This window comes from Rhagoletis pomonella, unplaced genomic scaffold, assembly GCF_013731165.1.
Source record: "Rhagoletis pomonella isolate Grant_MI unplaced genomic scaffold, Rhpom_1.0 Rhpom_scaffold_00004, whole genome shotgun sequence".
NCBI lineage: Eukaryota > Metazoa > Arthropoda > Insecta > Diptera > Tephritidae > Rhagoletis > Rhagoletis pomonella.
In genome coordinates, this window is record NW_023458558.1 from 4,565,876 (window position 1) to 4,578,571 (window position 12,696).

A 12,696-nucleotide genomic window follows, 5' to 3' on the forward strand; every position below is an offset into this window, starting at 1 on the left:
CTACAGTTCCCCATGACTATATCGCACAACAATAAAATTTATGTACAAGCATATGTATGTATAAACAGACGTAAATACTCGTACTCAAAGTATGAGTACGTCGTAGTCGTGTCTACATGAGCACATTCATGATTGCATATATGTACATATAACACATACTAGCTCGTTCGTAGTATGTACATATGTATGTACTAAGTATGTATTCGTATCTACGTCGCATAAACGTTGCTAGTAAGTCCAAAGTTGTTTGCCTTTACTTTATACTTATTGAGCATGTTCAATTTCATTAAAGCGATTTCCTCTTTCTTTTCTGACAGCGTACGCTTTTGCCGTAGTTGAAGTCGGCTATAGTGACTTCATGACTTGAGCAAAATACATATGTATGTATATTAATTGACGCAAATGACTCTTTTAAAAAGTTCTTAAGTCACAGTTTTCAGGTCAAAAGAAGAAAAAATTCAAACCTTCTACTTTTGAGGGTCATTTAAGAGATCAAGGTAGATGTCTATCTACATATGTATGCATAAATGTATTTATATAATACCCGAAGCTATCTTTTGTCCAGATCATCAGATTTGCACCGCGTTCGTTCGATTCTCAAAAATGAGGTGTGAAATCAAAGCGCTTGGCCTGTGGCCTATTTCATAAAAGTGACAGGGACGACAATTGTCGATTTGCCCTAGTAGTGCCTCAAAAAAAAAAAAATTTGGATGAAAAATCAACCTTCGAAAGAAATCAATATTTTGCTGGCAAAAAAAATTTGGTTTTTGGTTTTATGAACTTTTCTTGTAGACTTTCGACAGAGGAATTCAAATTTATTTTCAAAAGTTTACTAAGAAATCTTTTAGGTGCTAGTTTTTCAATTTGCAAAGCTGCATCTAAATTTTCAATTTAATCGCATTTTTGAGTAAGCAGTTTTGTAGCCCATTAAATTCTAGTTATATAAAGTTCGAATTTTTAGTTGTTAAAAAATGGCGTTGATTTTTGGCAATTTTTCTAACGCATTTCCTTTCATTCAAATGTTTCTATGCAACTCCATGACTTTTCGCCTAGTAATAATCGTTCTTTCGGGCCAATTACTTCTTCGGCAGCGGCACTTAGTGAGCGCAAGATGTGGTTCCAATACTTTCATATGTGTGTACATCAGATTGTTGAATTATGAATTATTTTATGCTGAAACCTTATGTTTCAGGTGAAATCGAACAACATTAGTCTGTTGTTCAGTTTAGTTGGACAAAAGATGCATCTTTGACAACGGGGCGTTGAGGTCGCCAAGCGAATTTTTTATGTCGTGGCTGAAAAAGCGCTCGAAAGCGAACTCTAAAAGTTTTTTAAATTGTTCGTGCCTTTATTCTCCTTCATTGGCGTGCGGACGCAAAACATCGAGATGTATAAGAATCTTCCTTTGGTTTTGGTTGCGAGGCGCTCGTCCACTATGGTGAACGACAGTACTCGGCTACAGAGTCTCTCTTCCACCATGAATCTAACGCCGAATTCACCGTACTCTTCATGGCGGCTATAGCTGAAATCGCAAAGGTTCCAGGTAATTCTTGTCTTGCCCTTCATCAAAAGAAGGGTATCTCATACGAGACTTTGCTTAGTATTCCTTTCATTAGAAGTTTGTTTTACGTGGCGGTAATTGACAATTTTAATGAATTTACGAGGTACATGTGCAAAATAAGACAGGGAAACCCCCATGGTAGGAGTTAAGGTTTTACAATTTTCTGCTAAAAAAAACAGTGATATTATACTACTTTTTTCAGGATTACAATGATGACCTCACTGAATTTAAAATATCTCTATTAGATTTGATTTATTATAAGACAAGTAAGGACCAGTAGAGCAATTTTTATAAAGTCGAAAACTGAACAAATGATTATCCGTTCATTATTACCGTATGTAGGGCGCCACAGCCACAAGCTGCTGCCATAAAACACATACACATATTTATACATATTTGTATGTATAAACGTATATTAAACACCTCGCTTATATTTAGCATATACTTTCGTCATTGTTCACTGCTGTTGCGGATGATGACATTTCAGCATTATTCACCCAAGTGAGCGAGCCAGTCTGTGAGAATTCAAGTATAAACAGCAAATGAGTTATGTACATACATACATTCTTATGTACTCGTGTTCATATATGTATGTACATACAGTGTTGCCGAAAGCTTTCGCTGAAAGAACGCCATTTTACCCTGAAAAAATCGTCATTTCGGCCAGAAAAACCTCAAATTTTTGTTTATTGTAGTTTTTAACAAAATAAAAAATAGAAACAAAATTACATACAATACATTGCTTATGGGTTAATAAAAGTGGATTTGTAATTGTTAACGTCATTTTTAAATTACACTTTAAAACACAATTGCTTTTTACAAGCTTTTATAAATTGTTCAACTCCACTGACTTGAAGTTTTTGATGCAGTTTTAAAGTGTAATACATATAAGCATTTATTAACTAATAGATAATCTTGCCTGAACAAAATATTTCTGCTATTTTTCTGTCTCTTTCAAATCAGTGTCAACAGTGCAAATTAACGATTTGGTTACAAGTCTAGAACAAAATTTAATACAACTAAAAAAGATGTGATGTGGAGTGAAATGATATATAATTATTAAAAAGTATACGTACAATTTGAACAATTTTCTTACGTTAACCAATTCAAGCGCTGAGTAAGAAAGAATCTTTTCAATTGTAACTGGTGTTTCATGTAAAAAAAGGGAAAAAATTATATGATAAAATTTTAAATAGCACATGTATGTGCTTCAATTTTAAAGTCACCAAAAAATCATATTCGGCTACACAATGAAAAAAATTTGTAACAGTGATAGTTTTAAGAATTTCCAGTAAGTATACAGAATAAAAAAAACACACAAATGTATGAATGCATTAGTTACCTTAATATGCAAGAAAATTTCCTCAAAATCTTGGGTTTTAAATAAGCACTGAAGCTAATTTATGAATGTAGTACATTTTTCAAAATTCCTTTAGGCCCTTAGTGAGTAATCTACTGACCTTCGAATTTCCAAAGAATATTATATGTGTGTGCGCGCTTCCACTCCGCAGGGCCTGGTCAAAGCAAGATCAAAAAACAAAACAAAAATTTATAAAAAAGGTTTTTTCTTAACAGCGGTCGCCCCTCGGCAGGCAATGGCAAACCTCCGATTGTATTTCTGCCATGAAAAACAGCTTCTCATAAAAATACAACCGCCGATCGGAGTCGGCGTAAAACTGTAGGTCGCTCCCTTTTGTGTGACAACATCAAGGCGCACGCCACAAATCGGAGGAGAAGCTCGGCCAAACACTAACATATGTGTAAGCGCCAATCTATTATTATTATTTTATATGAATGTTACTTGTTTACCACTGAAATATGTATATGTTTCGAATTAGTTGGGGATTTTGTGAAATAAATTTTTAAGAAGTGGGTAATTGAGGGATTTTTTCCCCGATTTTCGTGGGGATTTTTAACGGAGAATGTCTGGCAACACGGCATGAATGCAGTACATATTTTCCCTTTGCGTGAATTTACTCACCGCAGCTGGTGGTGATACATACACATTCACCTGCAGCAACAGCAACAGCATGAGAAGCCGGAGCAGCGATGGCTGACTGCTGTATAACCACCACATCATTGTACACACAACATACATACATGGTATGTACATGCATATCACGCTATCAATAGCCAGCCATCAGTTATGTACATACATACATACATACATATGTACTCCGTCAACTGTAAAACGGAAGGTGAAGCAGGGGATTTGTATAAAATGCAAGTATGCACATACGTACATATGTATGTACAGAAGGGGATACCTGTGACTGCCTGCCTATCTGGCTAACTGTTAGCTCGCCCTCATCCGTATGGGGTGTGGTGAATAACATAACAATGGCTAACTTCCTCTCTCCATTGTGTGCTGCGTTCAGCAAAAATGCCACTGTATGCGTCTGTTGTTTCACTGGCCTTCGCATGTGTGCGCGTTGTCAGTTTATGCATGTGTGCATTCTGTCCTGGCATTGGCAATGTTGTTCAAGCAATTTCAGTTTTAGTCGAAAACGAGTGCTTGGAGACTTCACATATTGGAGGATCAAATCCACGTTGAATTTTCTACTTTGAACGTTTGAATTTTTCTGTCTCGTTCACTCTTCGTGTGCCTGTGTATAGCACAAATGCAAGTACAGACATAGATATTGTATTGTAAATTAAAGCTGAGTTATTACAAGTTCTTTTTTTTTTTAAATTAAAAACTTAAAGAGTAATAAAAATAACTAAAAGGGCGAAGAAACGAGAATTTTCTGTTACCCGAATTGTTCGAATAAATAAAAGAGTGCGTTTCCATTTTGGTGAAATAAGGCAACTGAAATTGAAATTCTTTTGAAATTTTGTGAAATTACGTTTGGTCTGGTGTTTCCTTTCGTTTTGTGGCGGCGATAGAGGAAGGACAACGACGACGAGTGAGATAATAAAAGGAAATCGAAGCATATAAGAGCGGATATTTCTTAACTCAATGCTTCGTGGTACGACGAGATTTTAAGTCTGAATAGCAAGCAGACACGGAGCGTACGTGTGTTTGTTTGTGCTATATTGTGCATGTGTAAAAAAATTTTGGGCCCTGAACCCTGAGCAAAATCTAAATTCGTGCGATAATTTAGTGTGCTAATACTTTGTGTGATTTTTTGAACGCAATTCTTAAGCGAAAGGGCCGTTAAACGCGATTTTTACCCGGCAAGAGTGCAATTTCATTTTTACATACAAGAAAAGAAGGAGGAAAGCACATATATACATAGCGTTAAAAAAAAAATTAATTTAAAAAAAATTCTGAAGCCAAAAGCAAAAAACACAACAAGCTCAATAACAAAAATAAGCTAAAGGAAAATAAACAAAAAACACAAATTACCGTACCAAGCAAAAAAAAAATCTTTAAAACAAAATCATCGAACCGGCAAAATTTTTTGTAAATATATAGCAGAGAAAATAAAACTAAAATCAACTGTGAAAAATTTTGAATTTCAAATAAAATTCTCGTATTATCAAAATAAAAGAAAGGAGTCGAGCAACTGCTAATAAAACTGTGATCAACAAAAGAGATTTTCAAGCAAAATAAAGAAACTTTCAATTGCATAAAAATCGCAGCACTAGCTGTCTCAACAACAGAAGCAAAGCAACAAAAAGGCGATCAAAGTTGGATAACCAAAAGTAAAAGTAAGTTTCAAAGGATAACGAAAAATGTCAATATAATAAATGTTACAGGAATCAAAGGACATTTGCAAGAGTCCTTGGTGCTGAAGCAAACGCAAAAGCATCCGCGTTTTCATTTCTGTTAGACGTAGAAAAAGAAAACCAAAATTGACGATTGTGACAAAAATTTCCAAATATTTTATATGTTCAAAAAAATAATATCAAAATTTCAAAAGCAGTTTTCGAAATTAAATAAATTAAATGCCTAAAAACTTCGAAAAGTGCAAGTGAAAAAAAAAACATATGCTAGACTGCAAGGCAGCAGGATATCAACCAACATACATACATATCTACCTTGTATCTGCATAACAGTGCATAGGTACCGCAGCGCAAATGGCTGCCGTGGTGAATAAAGTAAATTAGAGAAATGCATAATTTTACTCCTGTAAAACGCAAATTGAGCGTTTAGTGTTTCGCAGTAACTTGCACTTTTTTTTGCATTTCTGCTAATTACCTTATTAACTCTTGCAAATCGCTCGCCTTTGAACTTTATACAAATAAAAACAAATTCCCTTTTTTTCTCTCAAGTGCAGCTAGTTTTGCCGCCCCCCTCAAGTGTATACTGTAGTCACCACGCAGCTGCGCTGGTGAGTTTCTAGGCTTCTTTTTGTTTGTGTTTTGAGAGCGGACGCATCTGCGCGCATAGCAAAAATTATTACGTCTCTTTGTGCCCGAAAAGGTAGTGAGTGGGACAAGTGCACGTTGGCGGTGCGGTGAAAATATGTTTTAAAGGCCAGCTGTGTAATGAGGTCTTTTTTAGTTTTGGCCAAACTTAAACAAAAAATAAAAATGTATGCAAAACGCAAAAGTCCACATTTATTTTTTTCTTTCTTTAAAGAGCGACAGCGGCCATGTTTTAAAATGACATTTCGTATACAGGAAAACATTTTTTCTTTAGCATATTTTAAATGAGTTTGGTGTCTATGCTACTTTAATAGCTGACTTTTTCGCTGTCTTTTTTAATACCTACCACTTCGTTTGCTGTTTTACATAATTCCCCTTTTTCTTTGCTTGTTTTCTACAAATCTTATAATTTACAGGTACCTATGTATGTATGTATGTATGTATGTTCATACACATGCTATTTGTTGGCAAAACGTCATACTCGTCGGTATGTACTTCCTGCCTGTACACGCGCACTCATTTCTTTGTTTTTATTTGCTATACATATTTAACTTTTTTCAGCTAGCCTTGGCTAGTCGTTATCGATAGTTTTCGCTAGCGCTCGTGGGTTTACAAGTATTAAAATACATATATACATACATATGTATGTATGCATGACAGCACATTAACACAACCCCTCTGCGCTTGAATTGCGTTTCTTTTTCACGTTTCAAATTTTATAGACCTTTTGAACGAAAGCTAGTTTTTTATTTTATTTTATTATACTTCGTTTAGTAAGCGCCTTTGTTTATATTTTTTAATTTAGTAATTTTTTTTTTATTTCTTTTAATATTTAAAATTATTGCTTATTTATTGAAATATTTTAATTAATTTAAAATATTTTAAATTTTCAATTTTTATTAGATATACGGGCAGGTGCTGATATTCACTACAAAGTGAATCACAGAACCTGCCTGATACATACTTTTATTTCTATTTAATTTGCATTTGATTCCTTTTTTCATTTTATTTTTATATTGCCTGTATGTATATGTACATATTTTAAGATTCCTTTTTCAAGTTTTTTAGATTTTGTTTTTTCCTTTTTAACAATTTTTAATTTTTTTTTCTAAAAGTTTTAAAATTTTTTAACCCTTTCTTAATTATTATATTTTTTTTACTTTCTTTTAACAAATTTATTTTTAATAAAATATTTTTTTTTTTAAATACATTTTTTTATTTATTTTTTGTTTATTATTATATATATTATTATTATATTTAAAGTTTTAATCTTTTCCTCTATAAGCTTTAAAGTTTTTTTAACCCTTTCTTAATTATTATTATTTTTTTAATTTGCTTAAACAAATCTAATTTTTAATAAATTTTTTTCAATAATTTTTTTTTTGAATACATTTCTTTTATAAAATTTGTTTAAATTAAATTTTTTCTAAGTAAAATTCTTGAAAACTTCGTTTTGAGTCATTTTATGTAAAAGAGGAAAACGACATAAATTTGAAATTGCCCTAAATATCTATATTTCAATAGTAACGTCTTTTTAAGTGACTACATTTCATTAGTCTTTTAAAAAATATTTAAACAATAAAAATAAGTTGAATTTTTTGTCTATAGAATAGTATTTACAACACAAATTTAAATACTTTTAAATTTGTAATTCTATGAAGTTATATACAACTATAGAACAATTGATCACATTCTAGAATAAAATGACCCACCAGTCATAATGGAATGGCCCTTTTGTAATTTTCTGCAATTTTATTTTGTTTCACTTGTTATATTCTTGCATGTTTTTATTAAATTTTGTTTGTTTGCTTTTTTATTTATTTTAATTTTTTTTATTATATTATAAAGTTTCGAACTTGCTATACCTCCATTAATTATTCATATATTGTTTGTTTTAAGAGAGTAAATATCCCACCCTCTTCGATATTCTATTTTTTTTTTTCGCTTATTCCTTTTTGCATTGCTCTCTTATGACTGGGGATTTCAATCACACTTTCCTTTTAGTTTTCCATTTTCGCTGTTACTACTCGTAGTAAATATGTATGTATTTATGTAGGTATGTACATACTTCCATAAATAATCATAAAAATATGTTGTCCACCAACTCCCTAACTCCTATGACTCATCACCTCATCAGTTTGGTTGTTATTCTTACTTTTGTGTTTTTGTCATAGTTGTTGGTTTTTCTTTCAATTTGTGCATACCATATGCTAACGAGCACCTAAATATTAAGGGTATTCAGACTATATTCGTTAATGTCTTAATTCGGTATTCGGTGACTCTCACCATTGTCTTGGTTTTTGTAAATTACTGAATATATCATTATAAACTTAGCGAGAGGTGGCAAGTCCGATAATGTGGTAACACACGCGTTAAATGTCAGCCGATTCCTTTCTGTCACTTATTTGCTGGAATTTTCTCACGCGAAAAGAGTGCAAACATTTTATAAAAAGTTCAATAAACCTTTCTGTCGTGGAATAAATAAATGCTTATAAATAAAAGAACTTCACGTCAGCTGATGCGAAAGTAATTTTAACCAAAAAAAGAATAAGGGGCGTTCGAAGTTGAAAGTGTTACCGTGTTACCAGATAACGTATTAATACATTACCGAGGATAGTCTGAATACCCTTATTGTATTTTGTTAAGTTTGCTGGTGTGCTAGATAAGTATCAGACTGCAGCTGACGTACTTTTGTAGATTATATTGCTATGTAGTTTGCATACATTTGAACTTACATAGATGTGTACAATCCAATCTGTTTTCGTATATGCTTTGAGTACATAGTAGGTCGAAAAATATATGTATGTATGTAAGAAGTGGAAGTGACTCGCCCTGACGTTTTTTCAAAAAATCTGTAAATACTTACGAGAAAAATTTTAAATTTTTCCACGATTTATAATGCCAGTATCAGGTATCGATAAACATATTCCAAAAATTTAAGTTGCCAATTGGTAAATTTTTGCATAATATGAGAAAATTTCTTTGCAATGATATTTTGCCAATGAAAATTCCAGATTAAAAATCTCTTCTGGTATGGCACATGAAAGTTGGTTAAAATTTGACCGGGTCACTCACGTGGCAATAAAAAGTGCTTTGAAACATATTGCATTAAAAATATCTTCATTTAGCTTTCTAAATATTGATGCAGATCTCTATAGCTAACATACTTCTCTCAAAAGATTTCTTTTTAAATACAACACGATTTTCCTAGGTATTTTTGGCGGGAGCCATGAACTAATTTCTATGATTCGCTTGGGTATACTGAACATTTTTTTTGCGAGGCATCCTAATGTACTACTTATATATGTATGAATGTACATTTGTGTGTATGTTTTGGCTACTTCAGATGAGCACTTTATATCACTTGATGTATTATATGTATGTATGTATGTATGTACATATATATATGTTTTTATGACAGCTATCTGTCAAGTTAACAAATAGGGGCGTATCGTCTGGTGGCCTGACTTCTCATTTAAATTTATGTAAACGCATATACACGAGTATGTACATACTTCTCGAGTTATACATAAGTATGTATATACGTGCGTATAAATCCATATGGGCGAGTGATTTCTATTAGCTTGACATTACATATAAATATCAATTACAATATATTTATGTATACACTGTAAATTTCTTACGGAAACGGAGCATGTCAGTTCTCAAAGTAGGCGTTCGTATAAACATTCGCTAATATTTTAAAGCATATTAACGACACGATTGTCACAATTATGACCAGTTTAAAAAGGCGATTGGAGATGACTTTTTAAACCTAAACATTATTTTAATACTCTAATAAAAGATAGCGCCGCAGCAACTTAAAAAAAAATAAGCGGGGGATCCCTGTTAACGAATAGAAAAAAACTAATCTACAATTAGCGCTATTTTAGTGCCGATTTCCATTTATTACAATCCTTTAAAATCGTTATGTTACTAAATAGTTTTATTAACATACGCTTGCTGGAAATTTCGCTTAGTTAGTAGGTCCTCACTTCAATAATTCCTCACATTTTTTTGTATGTCTGTTACGTATTTAGGTCAAATAAGCATATGTATCTCTTAACTTGCCAAAACCTGTTTGAACATTCGATTATGCCGGTCCAGTTGCTGGCATAATGTAAACCTGCACCGCAAACGGGGCATTATGCCGGATCTCCATTGGGCAGTAAATGGGATAAGTCCTGCAATTAAATATATTGGCTAAAATCTACATAAAATTTCTCACATATGCCAAATTTCTTCCCTGCTATCGTTATGTAATTTTTTACTTGTTATCTTAAGCCACTCGCATATCTCGCTAACAAATATGTATGTATGTATGTATGTATGTATGTATTTCTATATTTTCGAACAAACACGATGACGCATTAAAATGCCACAGTGCAGAAAAACAACTGCTGATTCATTAACTTTCTTAATATAAAGCTATCATAAAAATACTTTTATCGCATACAGATTATCTTTGAAAGTATACACACATAAAAATGTGACATCTAAAAAAACAAGGGATGTATCAGGCATGTTTTGTAAATCGCTCGATTTGAAATCGATACGATTTGCTAAATATTGATCGTTAATTCTGATGGAGAGATTAAATATTGTATATAAAAACACTGTAGCAGAAACATCAGCGAGGTTATATCATCCGTTTTAATACCAAATTTTGCGTTTTCTGATTATAAAAATCTAGAAAAATATTTACAAAATCGTACCGATTTCAAATCGTACGAATTTTAGAACAAGTCTGATAATTTTAAAATTTTTTTCTCGATTTGCTTGAATGCATTTTTGAAAACGAGCTAAGATGAAGCGTTCTAGAATTCAAAGTATGTATCTGGATATCTTTCGTTTTAAGTTTACTGGGTTGTGCGGCTTTTATTTCCCTGCAGGAAATGTAGCCCCATAGCCTTGTAGTTAACCTTTAAGTATCCAGCAGTCGGCTAGATTTAACATGGCTATTTTCTTCGACCGCAAGTAACTTGCAAGGGCGATGGTCGCATAACTATTTTCGGACATAAAATATTAATAAGGAAAAAATTAATTTGTTTATTTTTAATCCCTTAAATGCTAATTTTTTTTACTCTATTTAACATTACATATTTGTTAATTTGTTTACATATTCTGCTGTCGGTGGTCTCATATTCGAATTTCGTTAGACATAACATCGAAATGATATAACATATATGAGTACAATCTTCATTTTGTTTGACCTGAATTGGAAAAAGCTTCTGTGAAGTGCAAAAAAAATGTATTCAAAGTAACTCGAATGAAGTATGAAGCAAATTTATATAGAAACTTGTTCAAACAAAACAAGCTTCCGATTACGTCTGCATGACTCCAGCATGACTTTACAACTCCCTCAAAGTTAGTTTTGTCATAACTAACTAAAAGTGAGGTATTTATAGGAATTCCGCAAAAAAGCTAACTACAAGTTGGTGGTCGATTGATAATTTATTTGCTGCAGAGAAGTTGATTATTTTTATCAATTGATAGTTTTTTACTGTAGGGTTACTACCAATATCTACACTCTGCGTCAAAATGCTACGGTCACCCGGTTTGGTGTATTTTTTTTTATTTTTCAAAATTATTCTTAACAATTTTTCGTTTTAAGAATAGCTCATTGTATAGCAAAACCCTTATAAAACAAAATTTAAAAAAAGTTAACAATCTGAAACCAATACATTTTCTTCCATACTATAACAAATGTTTGGTTTTTATTTTAAAACTGCATACTTAAAATTTTTCTAAAAAAAATAAAAAAAAAATGTGTCTTGTGGAAATTGGTTAAAACTTTCTAATTTTTATACAAAGTTGAAATTTGAATTTATATTGTTTTTGTAAAAGATTTTTAAATTAATTACAAAAAAGTAATACAATTTTTTTTAAACAAAGAAAAAATATTAATAAATACCCAAAACTAGCTGACGGTATCATTTTGTGGCGTATCATTTTAAGCGCCTATTTCTCAACCGCAATGCCATAATTTGTTAAAAATGTACAAGTAGAAGTGATAAAGTGCGGCTACACTGATATGACGGAATAACTTTCGAGAAACTCATTAAGTATGTATGTACGTCTTACGTGTGTTTTATAAATTATATATATGTATTTACTTTATGAAGGTGATTTGCTTGGCAAATGTGATGGAATAATGCTGCTAAATTTCGCTTGCTACAAATTTGCATAGTTGGAATGTGTTTGCTTAATATAAATAACTGTGACGTGGAGGTTATTTTACCATAACCATAAACTTTGCCTTTTTTCAAAAAAGCGCCACTAATCGAGTTTCTTTTACATTGCATTTAAAAGTGTAGTTATTTGCAGAAGAATAAATATGTACGTATGTACGTATGTATATATGTTTATTTTTATGTACTTGAATTTATTCATTTACGCCCATATTCCATGTAAAGCATGCATTCATATTTTTAGTGCAAAGAGGAAAAACTTGCATATGAAATTTGCATATTTTATTATGCCCTGACGTGTCTTATAAGTTTTATGGATCAAATTTATTAAAAATAAACTAATACAATAAACAATTATTTGAACGAACAAAATATAAAAGGGGCCACAAAAAAAATATTTGAGCAAGTGGAAATCGCTTGCTCCATGACTACTATCGCATATTCTCTATATGTATTTCAAGAGCGGAAGATCTTTATACAGTTGAAGCTTCATGGTGTACCTCAGTGCTGACATTTTCTATCAACTTGCTCGAACTTTATATCCGCCAATTTGCACACTGATAAATGGTCAAGCAGACCAAGCATGCAGGTATAAATTTAGACGTTTTAAACGTCGTAAAAAAATTTAAC

General features: G+C 32.0%; 1 protein-coding gene across 1 annotated transcript in view; it reads left to right on the forward strand.

Annotated features, from left to right (window-relative positions):
* The first annotated feature begins 4,982 nt into the window (after positions 1-4,982).
* The window catches only part of LOC118736823 (AN1-type zinc finger protein 6), a 55,562-nt gene continuing 47,848 nt past the window's right edge, over positions 4,983-12,696 (forward strand). The window contains 1 exon segment of the mRNA XM_036466878.1: positions 4,983-5,215. The gene's annotated coding sequence lies outside the window, so the exon portion shown is untranslated.